Below are 13,010 nucleotides of genomic sequence, written 5' to 3' on the forward strand. Positions count from 1 at the left end.
GCTTGCCACCATTCATTATATGAAAAAGTTATAAAACAAAAAATTAGCAACATATATTATTTCTATGGCTTTTATTATAATGTATAACTATGTCTCTGTGAGATAAATAGTAGTAATATTTCTAATGTCAGAGTGCAACAAACCTAGTGCAATCCTATACTATATTCACGTAGCCCATCGCATATTTTAACCCAAATTCTTGTTTTCCACAGTATAATTTTAACCATGCTTATTTTATGTCATTGAGATAGCACCAATTTTATATAAAAATAAATTAGCAGTCCTTAAGACTTGTGCTTTCTTGTTTCTGTAATCACAAAGAGTATTGCAGAACACAAGCGTATTACCTGACTTCTGCGAAAATAACCCTGTCTTACTGTATTTCATATAAGAGAAGAACATGCCATATTAGACATAGCATAATTGGCATATTAGTTTGAAATCCATTTAGGGTAAAACTCCCATTTTAGTAAGCTTGATTGGATATCAAAATTGCTATAGTATAGTCAAACAGCATCAAAACAAAAGTTTATGTCTAAGGCCTACACAGGGGAGACTCCATTGTTTATTGGATCTTTTCTTATTTGTTTACATAAAGCAGATGTTTAATGCACATTCATATTACAAATAATAACACTTCTCTACCTCTCTTTGGCTTTTTAATGCCAAGAGGGGCATATTGTGGACTTATAAACTATGTTTCCTAGGAGCAAAAGTATATTTATATCTATATGGATCTAATTTTCTCTACTTGTATTTGAATGTAATGTGAGAGATTCTTAATGAAATTTAATGTTGTCTAAAATGCACTCTTGGTGATGTGTTCTTTTAAAATGTGCTAGTATTTAAATTTGGTCTTTTGAAGCATGTTTTCCATATTTGCCTCTAGGCTGTGAGCTTTTTAGGCCAGGAATGCGTCCTCTTCATCTTTGTATCCAAAGATCTAGATATTTAATAGCTGTTCATCATAAATTTTTGTTGAATGAGCAGGATGGCAATAAGTCTGAAGAGAACCCCAACTGCCAGAGCTGTTTAGAAGAAACCTGAAAAGTCGATAGGGCTCAAGGTCAAAGTTACCAGCTGAATGTGAGCATGTTGGTGGAGGGGAGGGAATGAGGGGGTGTAGGATGAACTTTGGCTAGAAATCATGATACAGAGGGGCACCTGGGTGGCTCAGTCGATTAAGTGTCCGACTTCGGCTTAGGTCATGATCCCACAGTTTGTGAGTTCAAGCCCTGTGTCCCGCTCTGTGCTGACAGCCCAGGGCCTGGAGCCTGCTTCGGATTCTGTGTCTCCCTCTCTCTCTGCTATTTCCCTGCTCATGCTCTGTTTCTCTCTCACCTTCAAAAATAAATAAACGTTAAAAAAGAAAAAGAAATCATGAAGCAGAAGGGTTGCCAAGTGGAGCAATATTAGGAGATACATCTCTCAGTAATAGACAGCTGTTTTGTGCCAGTTTCAGCCCATCACTAGTGATGCTGTCATTGAGAAATGCCTGGGGGCATTTCTGGGCCCCTGTGAGCTTCCCACAGACATCTCCCCTTTCAAAACCAATGCAGTGACTGGACTGACCCTTGTGGTTCTTAGGATTGCAAGATGCCCTTCAGCAACAACCAGCAGGAAACTTTGAAAATAAATAAATAAATAAAGGTTTATTACTTACAAGACCTGGAAATTGCACAGCACACCTGAGGCCACACAGCAAGGTCAAAGGGAGAGAGAGAGTGAGCGAAAACACAGGCCTGTGGTTCTGCTTTTATTGGAGTTGAGGGTGAGGGTGCCTTGGGCTTTGTGGGCTCCCTCTTTATTGGTGAATTTGAAACATAAGAGCGGGAATTTGAAACAAAAGTAGAGAAAACAGTGGCCCAAAGGACCAATTATTGAAATCAACAAAGATCTCTAAAATGAAGGCGCCTAGGGCGCCTGGATGGCTCAGTTGGTTAAGCATCTGACTCTTGATTTTCAGCTCAGGTCATGATCTCACAGTTAATGAGATCAAACCCTACCCCCCAACACCCCTGCTCCCCGCATTGGGCCCTATGCTGACAGCACAGAGCCCCCTGCTTTCGCAGCTGTCTCTCTCACTCACACAAAATAAAAGTTTTTTAATAAATAAGTTAAAAAAAAAAATAAAGTGAACGAGGCTCAGATGGGCAAAGTGGCCCAGGTCTTTATATAGGGGTGTGGCTCAGAATGTGTTTATTGAAGACAGCAAACAAAGCTGAAGTCAGATCCTTGCATTCCAAAACAAACAAAAAAACCACTCTCAAGACTTTACACTATACCTGTGGATCAGGCAGAGGTCACAGGAAGAAATGGGACTTCTCCCCACCTTTTCTGTAAGGTTTAACTTGACTCCAGAGCTGGCCTCTCCGTATTTCAGTTTCTCCACTGACCTCCCGGGATCATTCTCCCCTATTCTGAGAATTTCACCCTGAGTAGTGTAGATAGCCAGGTCTCAGCCACCATCATTCATTTCCTCCTACATTTTCTATACCATTTTTTAGTCTCATGAAAATGGAAGTAGTGATGCAGTTGCTAACCTGTGAAACAACACACTCTCTTCCCATAGGTAATACTCTTAATCAAAAAGGAAGGGAAGGGAGGAAGGAAGAAGGGAATGAAAGGAAGGAAGGAAGGAAGGAAGGAAGGAAGGAAGGAAGGAAAAGGGAGAGGGGCAAAGGGAGGGGGAGGGAGTGAAAGAAAATAAATGTTTATTTTCTTCCCGCTAAAAGAAAATTGGGGGGAAGAATCTAAAAGTAAAGATTTTTTTAATATCTTATAGTGAGAATACATATAAGTTTCTGCATAGAAATATTAAAAAAAGGGAATCTTAAATTTGTTCTCCGCATAATGACCAGATATTGGTATACATATTAATTAAATAGAATTTTTATTGCATCTTACAACATGTTCCATCTCCTTCGAAGCCTGACACTTATTTTCCCTCAGACATGCCTATAGTTTAGTCACTAAAATAAAACCGAATAGCACTCACAGAATCAAGTCTAAATGAATTATCATGCATTCCCCTCAAAAAATAGACAACTAAACATGGCGTTTTTAAAAATCCCTAATACATTGCCTGCCTTGAATGTAAGCAAGCATGTTTTATATTTTTAATTGTATAGTGCTGATTTTTTAAATTATATTTATTATTGATAATGGGGTAGAATCAATAATTTTTCTTTTTAATTATAAAACTAGAATTATAAAATATATCAATCCTCTGGAGACTTCATCTTCAATTAAATCTCACTTTTACCCATATTATTTAATTAATAAATGTATTTTGGGGTATAAGTTCCAGGCAGTGAGCTCAGCATGAGTTTTAAGGAAGGTGAAACGTGTTTCCTGCCTTGAATGAACCTACATTCTAAAGAGGAAAACAAATAAAGAAGCAAAAGATGGACCACAGGCTGAGGAAGTCAGGGAACATTTCGTAAAAAGAGATGATGTTGGAATGACATCTTCTTTGTACATGGCCGGGGAGTAGTGGTTAGAGCCAAGCAGGTAATCTATTCATGAAGGACCATGCTTGTTATATTATGAAGCTATAATATTTTAACATGTTTTAAGAGGGGAATTACTTTTTCACATTTGCTCTTTGGAAAGATGACTGTGGTGGCATTGTGGAGTATGGATTGGAGGTAGGCAAGAAGAGAGTCAAGTTAGGACCAGTTAGGAAACCACTGCGGTCATATGAGTGAAATAGCAAAACTTGGAAGAGAGCGGGTATGTGGGATCAGTAATAGCAAAACTTGGAAGAGAGTGGATATGTGGGATCCATTGGTATGTCACTCAGGTTTGTCTTCAAGAAAGAACTTGATACTCAGCTTCAAGTTTGCCAACCCACTCCAGCTGGAGTCTTCGAGATCTACTGCAGGGTTTCAATTAAGATCGTGCTCATCCCGGGGAACCCCAGCGTAGCTACAGCACTGGGATCAGGGCATTTTTGCCCAACATGTGACTCTTGTAATGGTCAGTCCCACTACTAGGTTCCTCATTGGATTGACTTAGATTTTGAAAAATCTGCTTTATTGTCTGAAACCCCCCACCCTCTCAGGTTTGCCACCCAACCCAATGGCCATTATTATCCAATTCCGCTTCTTTCCCTCTGTATGTTTCACAGGGGAAACCCCTGAATGAACTGCTTGAACTCACGTCTCCAGCTCAGCATTTACTCCCACGAAAATGTGATTGCCACAGAATGTCTGAGATAATTAGAAGATTGAATTGACAGGAACATTTATTGATGGGATATAAAATAAATCAGAAAGATTATTCAAAGACAACTCAGGATTTGGGTTTGGATGACACTTCACTGAAACATGGTTATAGAAAGAAGAGCACGTCTGGGGCACCTGGGTGGCTCAGTTGGTAAAGTGACCGACTCTTGACTTCAGCTCAGGTCATGATCTCACTGTTCAGGAGCTTGAGCCCAGCTGGAGAGAATGCTTGGGATTCTCTCTCCCTCTCTGTCCCTCCCCTACTCACACGTACTCTCTTTCTCTCTCTCAAAATAAGCATTAAAAAGAGAGAGAGAGAGAGCAGGTCTGGAGCAGGTAGTGGGGCTTGGAGATGATGAAATTGAGATTCCCATGGGGCACGCAATAGTTCAGCCCCATAAATAATTGTAGGTGTAGAGCTAAGAGAGGGGTCCCAAGTCTGTCTGCATACATTAAAGATGCATATCTTACAGTTGTAAGCATGTTGCTCACCAACTCTAATGAATGAAGATATAGTTTTAAAATGCAATAGTGCTATAATTCTACCACTGAGTCGTGATGAATATTTGTGATTATTTTATGTCACACGAGCATGTACACATGTCTTCAATAATAGAATCATGTAATAGCGCTGAGGCTTTTCCACTCATTTGTTGTACACATTACAAAATGTAAACATATTTGTACCTCAGGTTTGGTTGTTTTTGTTTGTTTGTTTGTTTGTTTCAATTATAAAATGGGATCAAAATAGTACTAACCTCACAGGGTTCCTATAAGGATTGACTGAAAAAACAGGTGACATGCCCTTAGATTAGTGCCTGGCATGGAGTTTTGTTTTTTGGGTTTTTTTTTTGTTTCACATATTACTGCAGGCCTTTTATTTCCCATAGTGCCTGCCTAATAGTCCACATTCAATAAATATAACCTTGTCAAGAGAATTAATTGGAATGCAAGAGAAAATAAAAATAAGTATTTCTGAATTCCAGAGACTTGATACCCTAATTTAAAAATTGACTTATAAAGGTCAAAGTCTTACTGATTGAATTCCAAGCCGCTCTTTAGTTTTCCAGAATTCATAGCAAGAAAAGAGGCAAGGTACTACACCCCCCTGCCTCTGCCTACCAGCATAATTGTCAGAATCAATCTGCTCCCTCCCAAATGCCTTAGAAATTTTACAGTCACCCACGCCAGCCCCAAGGCTTCCAAGGAAATAAAAAGCTGTACTTTTTTAATAGATTAGTGGTGACATTCTTATGGAAATGATGAGTGAGTCACTATCAGCTCAACCACACACCATTTTTACCTATAAGTTTGTATTTCTGTCATAATCAGCTAAATATATCTGAGCATTTTGGAAAATGACCACTAAGTATAAGAACTTAATGTTTATTCTAGGTCCTATATTAGGATGTCAAGAAAGTTGATACATTTGGCTCTTTGTCCCTCTCTTGAAAATCTAACATAATCATTGATGGTATCAAGATCATATTTTTGTTTTTTTCTTACTTTAATTGAGATATAATTGACATATAGCATTATATTAGTTTCAGATATACAATATAATGATTTGATATGTGGATATATTGTGAATCCACCCCCACACATAATTAAAAATTGCTTTTCCTTGTGAGGAGAACTTTTAGCATTGACTGTGTTAGTGACTTTTAATTGTACACTACAGCATTATTAACTTGAGACACCACTCCTTACATTACATCACTGGGACTCATTTATCTCACAACTAGAAGTTTGTATCTTCTGACCACTTTCATCCATTTTCTCCCTCTGTGCCCAGTTCTGGTAATCACCAATCTTGTCTCTGTATCTATAAGTTTTGTTGTTGTTGTTGTTATTGTTTATTTTTTATTTTTACTTTCCACATATAAAGGAGATCATATGGTATCTGTATTTCTTTCTCCAACATATTTTACTTAGCATAATGCCTTCAAGGTGCATTCATGTTGTTGTAGTTGTCAAAATTTTCTTCTTTTTTATGGCTGAATAATATTTCATTGTCTCTGTGTGTGTGCATGCACACGTGCACACGTATATCTATCCCACATTTTCTTTACGTGTTCACTCATCACTGGAAACAGATTGCTTCCATGTCTTGGCTATTGTAAATAATGCTATAATAAACAAGGTGATGCTGGTTTTTTTAGATTTTTTTAAAAATTTAATTTTTTTTAATTCCAGTATAATTAAAATACCATGTAATATTAGTTTCAAGTGTACAATATTGTGATCCATTACTTCCGTACAACACCTGGTGCTCATCACAACAAGTACACTCCTTAATCCCCATCACCTGGTTAATATATCTCCCCAGCTACCTCCCCTCTGGAAACCATCACTTTGTTCTGTTTAGTTAAGGGTCTCTTGCTTGGTTGGCCTCTCTCTCTTTTTCTTCCATTGCTTATTCTTTTTTGTTTCTTATACTCTACATATGAATGAAACTATATGGTATTTTGGTTAGTATAATGCTCTCTAGCACAATCCATGTCATTGCAAATGGCAAGATTTCATTCTTTTTTATGACTGAATAATATTCCATTTTGTATATATACCACCTCTTTTTTATCCATTCATCTATCAGAGGACAGTTGTGCTGGTTCCATAATTTGGCTATTGTAAATTATGCTGCTATAAACATAGGGGTGCATGTATCCCTTTGAATTAGAGTTTTTGTATTTCTGGGGTAAATACCCCAGATTTGAGTACTAGATGTTAGGATACTAATTTGAGTACTAGATGTTAGGATAGTTCTATTTTTAACTTTCTGAGGAACCTGCATACTGTTTTCCATAGTGGCTACACCAGTTTGCATCCCCACTAACAACGGATGAGGGTTCCGTTTTCTCCACATCCTTGGCAATACTTGCTGTTTCTTGTGTTGTTGTTGTTTGTTTCTTTGTTTTGTTTTGTTTTGTTTTTTAACCATTCCGATAGGTGAAGGGTGATATCTCATTATGATTTCTATTTGTATTTCCCTGATGATGAGTAATGTTGAGCATTTTTCATGTGTCTGTTTGCCATTGTTATGTCTTCTTTGGAGAAATGTCTGTTCATGTCTTCTACCCATTTTTAATTGGATTATTTGTGTTTTTTGTGTTGAGTTGTATAAGCAGTTTATGTATTTTGAGTACTAACTTATCAGATAGTCATTTGCAAATATCTTTTCCCATTCAATAGGTTGTCTTTTAGTTTTGTTGATTGTTTACTTTGCTGTGCAGAAGATTTTTATTTTGATGTAGTCTCAGTAGTTTATTTTTGCTTTTGTTTCTGTTGCTTGGGGAGACATATTCAAAAATATATTGCTATAACCAATGCCAGAGGTGTTATAGTCTGTGCTTTCTTCTAGGACTTTTATTGTTTCAGGTCTCTCATGTAGGTCTTTAATCCATTTTGAGTTTATTTTTGTGTATGGTATAAGTAAGTGGTTTGGTTTCATTCTTTTGCATGTAGCTGTCCAGTTTTCCTGGCACTATTTGTTGAAAAGACTGTCTTTTCCCCATTACATACTCTTCCCTCCTTTGTTGAAAATTAACTGCCCATATAATTTTGGGTTTATTTCTGGGTTCTCTGTTTTGTTCTAATGATCTATGTGTCCATTTTTATATCAGTACCATACTGTTTTGATTACTATGGATTTGCAGGTGATATATGGGCCTGTGATACATCCAAGTTCTGTTCTTTTTCAAGACTGCTTTGTTGTGGTTCCATGAAAATTTTAGGATGATTTATTCTAGTTCTGTGAAAAATGCTATTGGTATTTTGATAGGGATTGAATTAAATCTATACATGGGCTAGGTAGTATGGACATTTTTAATAATATGTGTTCTCCCAATCCATGAGAATGGAATATCTATTTGTGTCACCTTTAATTTCTTTCATCGGTGTTTTATAGTTTTCAGAATAGACGTCTTTCACCTCCTTAGTTAAGTTTATTCCTAGGTATTTTATTATTTAGGGTGAATTTGCAAATAGGATTATTTCTTTAATTTATCTTTCTGCTGCTTCATTATTAGTGTATAGAAATGCAATGGATTTTTGTATATTGATTTTGTATCCTGCAACCTTATTGAATCCATTCATCAGTTCTAGTAGTTTTTTGGTGGAGTTTTTAAAGAGTTTTCTATATAGAGAATCATATCATCTGCAAATAGTGAAGATTTACTTCTTTCTTACCAGTGTGGATGCCTTGTCTGATTGCTGTGGCTAGGACTTCCAGTATTATGTTGAACAGAATACATGAAAGTGGACATCCTTATCTTATTCCTGATCTTAGGCAAAAAGTTCTGTTTTTCATCATCGAATATGATGTTAACTGTGGGTATTTCATATATGGCCTTTATCATGTTGAGGTATGTTCCCTCTAAACCTATTTTATTGAGAATTTTTATTATGAATTGATGTTGGACTTTCTTAAATGCTTTTTCTGCATCTATTGAAATGATCGTATGATTTTTATTCCTTCTATGTTGTCATGATGTGTCACCTTGATTGGTTTGAGAATATTGAAGTGTCCTTGCATTCAGGAATAAATCTCAATTGATCATGGTAAGTGTATTTGTTTCCTTTAGATAAATACATAGAGGTAGAATTGCTGGATCATATGTTAGTTTTATTTTTACATTTTTGAGGAAACTTTGTACTGTTTTCCATAGTGGTTATACCAATTTACATTCCTGCTAACAGTGCACAAGGGTTCTCCTCTTTCCACATCCTCACCAACATTTGCTATTTCGTTTTTTTTTTTTATATATATAATAGCAATTCTAACAGGTGTGAGGTTCTTTCATTGTGGTTCTTATTTGCATTTTCCTGATGTTTACTGACGTTGAGCACATTTTCATGTACCCATTTGTCTTCCTTGAAAAAATGCCTATTCATATCCTCTGCCCATTTTTCAATTGGATTTTGTTTTTGTTTGTTTTGTTTTTTGGTATTGAGTTTTATGAGTTCTTTATATATTTTTGGATATTAGCCCCTTATCAGATACATGATTTGCAAATATTTTCTCCCATTTGTTAGGTTGTCTTTTCATTTTGTTAATTCAAAAAAATTATTGCCAAGACCAACATCAAGGAGCTTACCACCTATGTTTTCTGCTAGGTATTTTATTGTTTCAAGATTTCCATTCAAGTCTTCAATCCATTTCGAGTTAATTTTTGTGTATGCCCTAAGACAGTGGCCCAGTTTCATTCTTTTGCATGTGGACATCCCATTTTCCCAACCCCATTTATTGAAGAAACTATCCTTTTCTCATTGTATATTTTTGGTTCATTTTTCATAAATTAATTTATTATATATGTATAGATCTATTTTTGGGTTCTGTATTCTGTTGCATTTGATCTATATGTCCGTTTTATGCCAATATGATACTGTTTTGATTAATATAACTTTGTAATATACTTTGAAATCAGGAAGCATTACGCTTCTAGCTTTGCTGTTCTTTCCCAAGATTGCTTTGGTTTTCAGTCTATTGTGGTTTCATAAAAATTTTAGGATTATTTGATCTATTTCTATGAAAAGTACCATTTGAATTTTGATAGGGGGTTGCATTAAATCTGTATACTGCTTTGGGTAGTGAGGATATTTTAACACTATTAATTCTTCTAATCCATAAGGATAGAATATTTTTTCCATTTATTTGTGACTTTATAATTTCTTTCATCAATGTCTCATAACTCCAGTGTATAGGTCGTTCACCTCCTCGGTTAAATTTCTTCCCAGGTATTTTATTCTTTTTGATGAAATTGTAAATGGGATTGTTTTCTTAATTTCCTTTTCTAGTAGTTTGTTATTAATGTACAGACATGGACTGATTTTTGCATATTGACTTTGTATTCTACAACTTCACTGAATTTATTAGTTCTAACAGTGTTTTGTTATAATCTTTAGAATGTTCTATATATATTATCATGCCATCTGCCACAGAGACAGTTTTTCTTCTTTCTTTTCAATTTGAATGCCTTTTATTTATTTTTCTTGCTTAATTGCTCTGACTGAATTGAGTAAACGTGGCAAGAGTGGTCATTCTTGACTTGTTGATCTTAGAGGAAAAGCTTTTGTGTTTAGTCGCTGAATATGACGTTAGCTGTAGACTTGTCATATATGGCCATTATTATGTTGAGATATATTCCCTCTCTATGCTCACTGTTGAGTTTTTATGATAAACGGATGTTTTAAGATCATATATTATAAACTCTACGTTAAAACACATGACCTGTTAATATTTTTTTCCATCCAAAGGTGCCTATAGGTAGTCTAGAAAAGGCAGCAAGTTTGCCAAAATGTTGGAGGGTTTTTTTGTTTGGTTTTCTGATATTCCAATTTGTAATACAATAGTAAAAGACGATATTTTAATTGAAGCCTATACCCAAAATTCTAGAGTAGATGATTGGCTTAAATATGGGATCTATTCAGTAACAATGTTCCTATAATGTTACATCATTTTATGTGAATGAACTCAAAACCTGAGTAAAAACATAGAGGTTAAATTCTATATTATCAGAATCCACTGAATAATATACAAGAACACTAGTAGCAGAAAATAAAGGCTTTAATGTTGTCCGCATAACATATTCTCTTCCTGCTACTCCCACATTTATTCATATACCAACCCTGTGCCGATGTTTTGTTTTTAGTGTATATATAATTTAGACTGTAACTTAGTGTTAACAACCTCTGCATTGCTTTATTTCAGATAACAGAAGCATTATAAGCTTAATGCATAATTGTTATATATTCTGATTGAAGTATTATATCTCTTTAGAAATCCAATTTACATAATATTAATGACAGTTATATTCTGTGTTAGAGTTTGTTTCCCTCTAACATCCAGAGGCATGAAGTTCATTCCATATGTAATTTCAGGTCAACACAGGATGCTTAATTAGCAACTAGTTGAACTGGTAAAATTGTAAAACAATTCCACTCTGATCATTTTAGCACCTATAATAATATTTCATACACAGTTAACTCACAGAAATGATAACTGATACTATCTGGCTCAATTTTCCACCCAATGCAACAATTCATTGGCCACTGGCCATTCAGTTTCCAATTAACCTCAGTGATGGGGACTTTACTACTTGATGAGGTTATACATTTTATGGTTTGACAGCTCTGGATTTTAGACAATCCTACAGCATTTAAATGTTCAGAGTTCAGCCTATTTCTTTGCAATTGACTCTTATGGCAGAAATGAAACTATTGATAGTATTAAACCAACAAGTTTTGGGGGATACATGGGAGGCTCAGTTAGATAAGCGTCCAACTCTTAATTTTGGCTCAGGTCGTGATTTCACAGTTTGTGAGTTCAAGCCCCACATCAGGCTCTGCATTGACAGTGCAGGCCTGCTTGGGATTTTCTCTCTGTCTCTCTTTCTCTCTCCCTCTGCCCCTCCTTGCCTGCCTCTCTCTCTCTCTCTCTCTGTCTCTCTCTCTCTGTCTCTCTCTCTCTCTTTCTCTCTCTCTCAAAATAAATAAACTTTTAACAAATGACAATTTTTTTATTAATTCCCTTTACAGGTAGGGTGAATTTTATAAGAGAGGGTGTAGGTCATATAAACAAAGGTTACGCTGTGTGTCTTGTTCAGAAAAATAAGACGCAATCATTGCCCCCAAGTATCAAAACTGACACTGCCCTTTTTACTCTATTTCAAGGGTCTATTCTTAAATCTCAATACTAGCCTCTAGTTCCCTATGTTCTTCTCCCTAAACACTCAACTGTTGTTTACCACTGTTATTTCTATTAACTGAATTTCCTTACCCCAAATTCTTGTCTTCAGTTTAGTGGCGTACCTCTTTTGGCTTGCTCTTACTTGAGGTTTCTTGACGCTATAATGTACCCTGGTTTTCACTGATCCCACTCTTGATTCTGCACAAGAGGCTCAAGGCCTTTTGCTAACCTCCCTTATTAATGATTTACAAACAGATAAAAACTTTAAAGAAATATTCGGCAAGGATTTTGAGAGCAACAAAGGGGAAGATAGATGGGTCAAATCAGCACACTAGCCATAGGAGCCATGGCTACAGCCGAGTGATGACAGAGGGCTCCCTCACCGCTTTCTTTAAACTTGCCACGTTTCTCCTTAAGTGAGCCAGTTTGGGATTGGAATTAAGCAGAAGAAAAAAGTAGTGTATATGGAAGATGCTGTGTGCTTTTTGTGCTAATCTGACGCCCTTAACATTTTTAGCTAAAACTTCAGGACTCATGAGGATCAAGTATACAGCACATTACAACAAGTCCCACTGAGGCATGGGTGGCCCTGGAGCACGTGAGTGTCTCAGGGGATCATTATCTGGCTGGAAGGACTTTAGGAAGAATGTCTGTGGCAGAGATCTAAGGAGCTCACAAAATTCAAAGCAAAGTGTTTGGATCTCTATTCGAAATTTTTTGACAAGCGCTGCAAGGTGCAGAGGTAAGAATTACAAAGGTCCCATTTCTCAGCCTCCCCTGCTCCCCTGCAGAGTTTCCATTGATTTCAAAGACTTGGCAGGCTTGGATCAGCTCTGTGGGGCATGGACCCAGGCAAGGAGTGGACCAAAGACGAGAAAAAAGCAAAGCTGAACAGGGGAAAGAAAAGTTCTATGGATGAATTTTAGTTCAGAAGATTTCCCCTTTCTTCTGACCCACATAGGGGCTAATACAGCTGAGCTAAGCATCCAGCATATATATATATATATATATATATATATATATATACACACACATACATACATACATACATATATATATGTATATATATACGTGTATATATATGTGTGTATATA

The sequence above is a fragment of the Panthera onca genome, chromosome B4 (assembly GCF_046562875.1).
Source record: "Panthera onca isolate mPanOnc1 chromosome B4, mPanOnc1 haplotype 2, whole genome shotgun sequence".
Lineage (NCBI taxonomy): Eukaryota > Metazoa > Chordata > Mammalia > Carnivora > Felidae > Panthera > Panthera onca.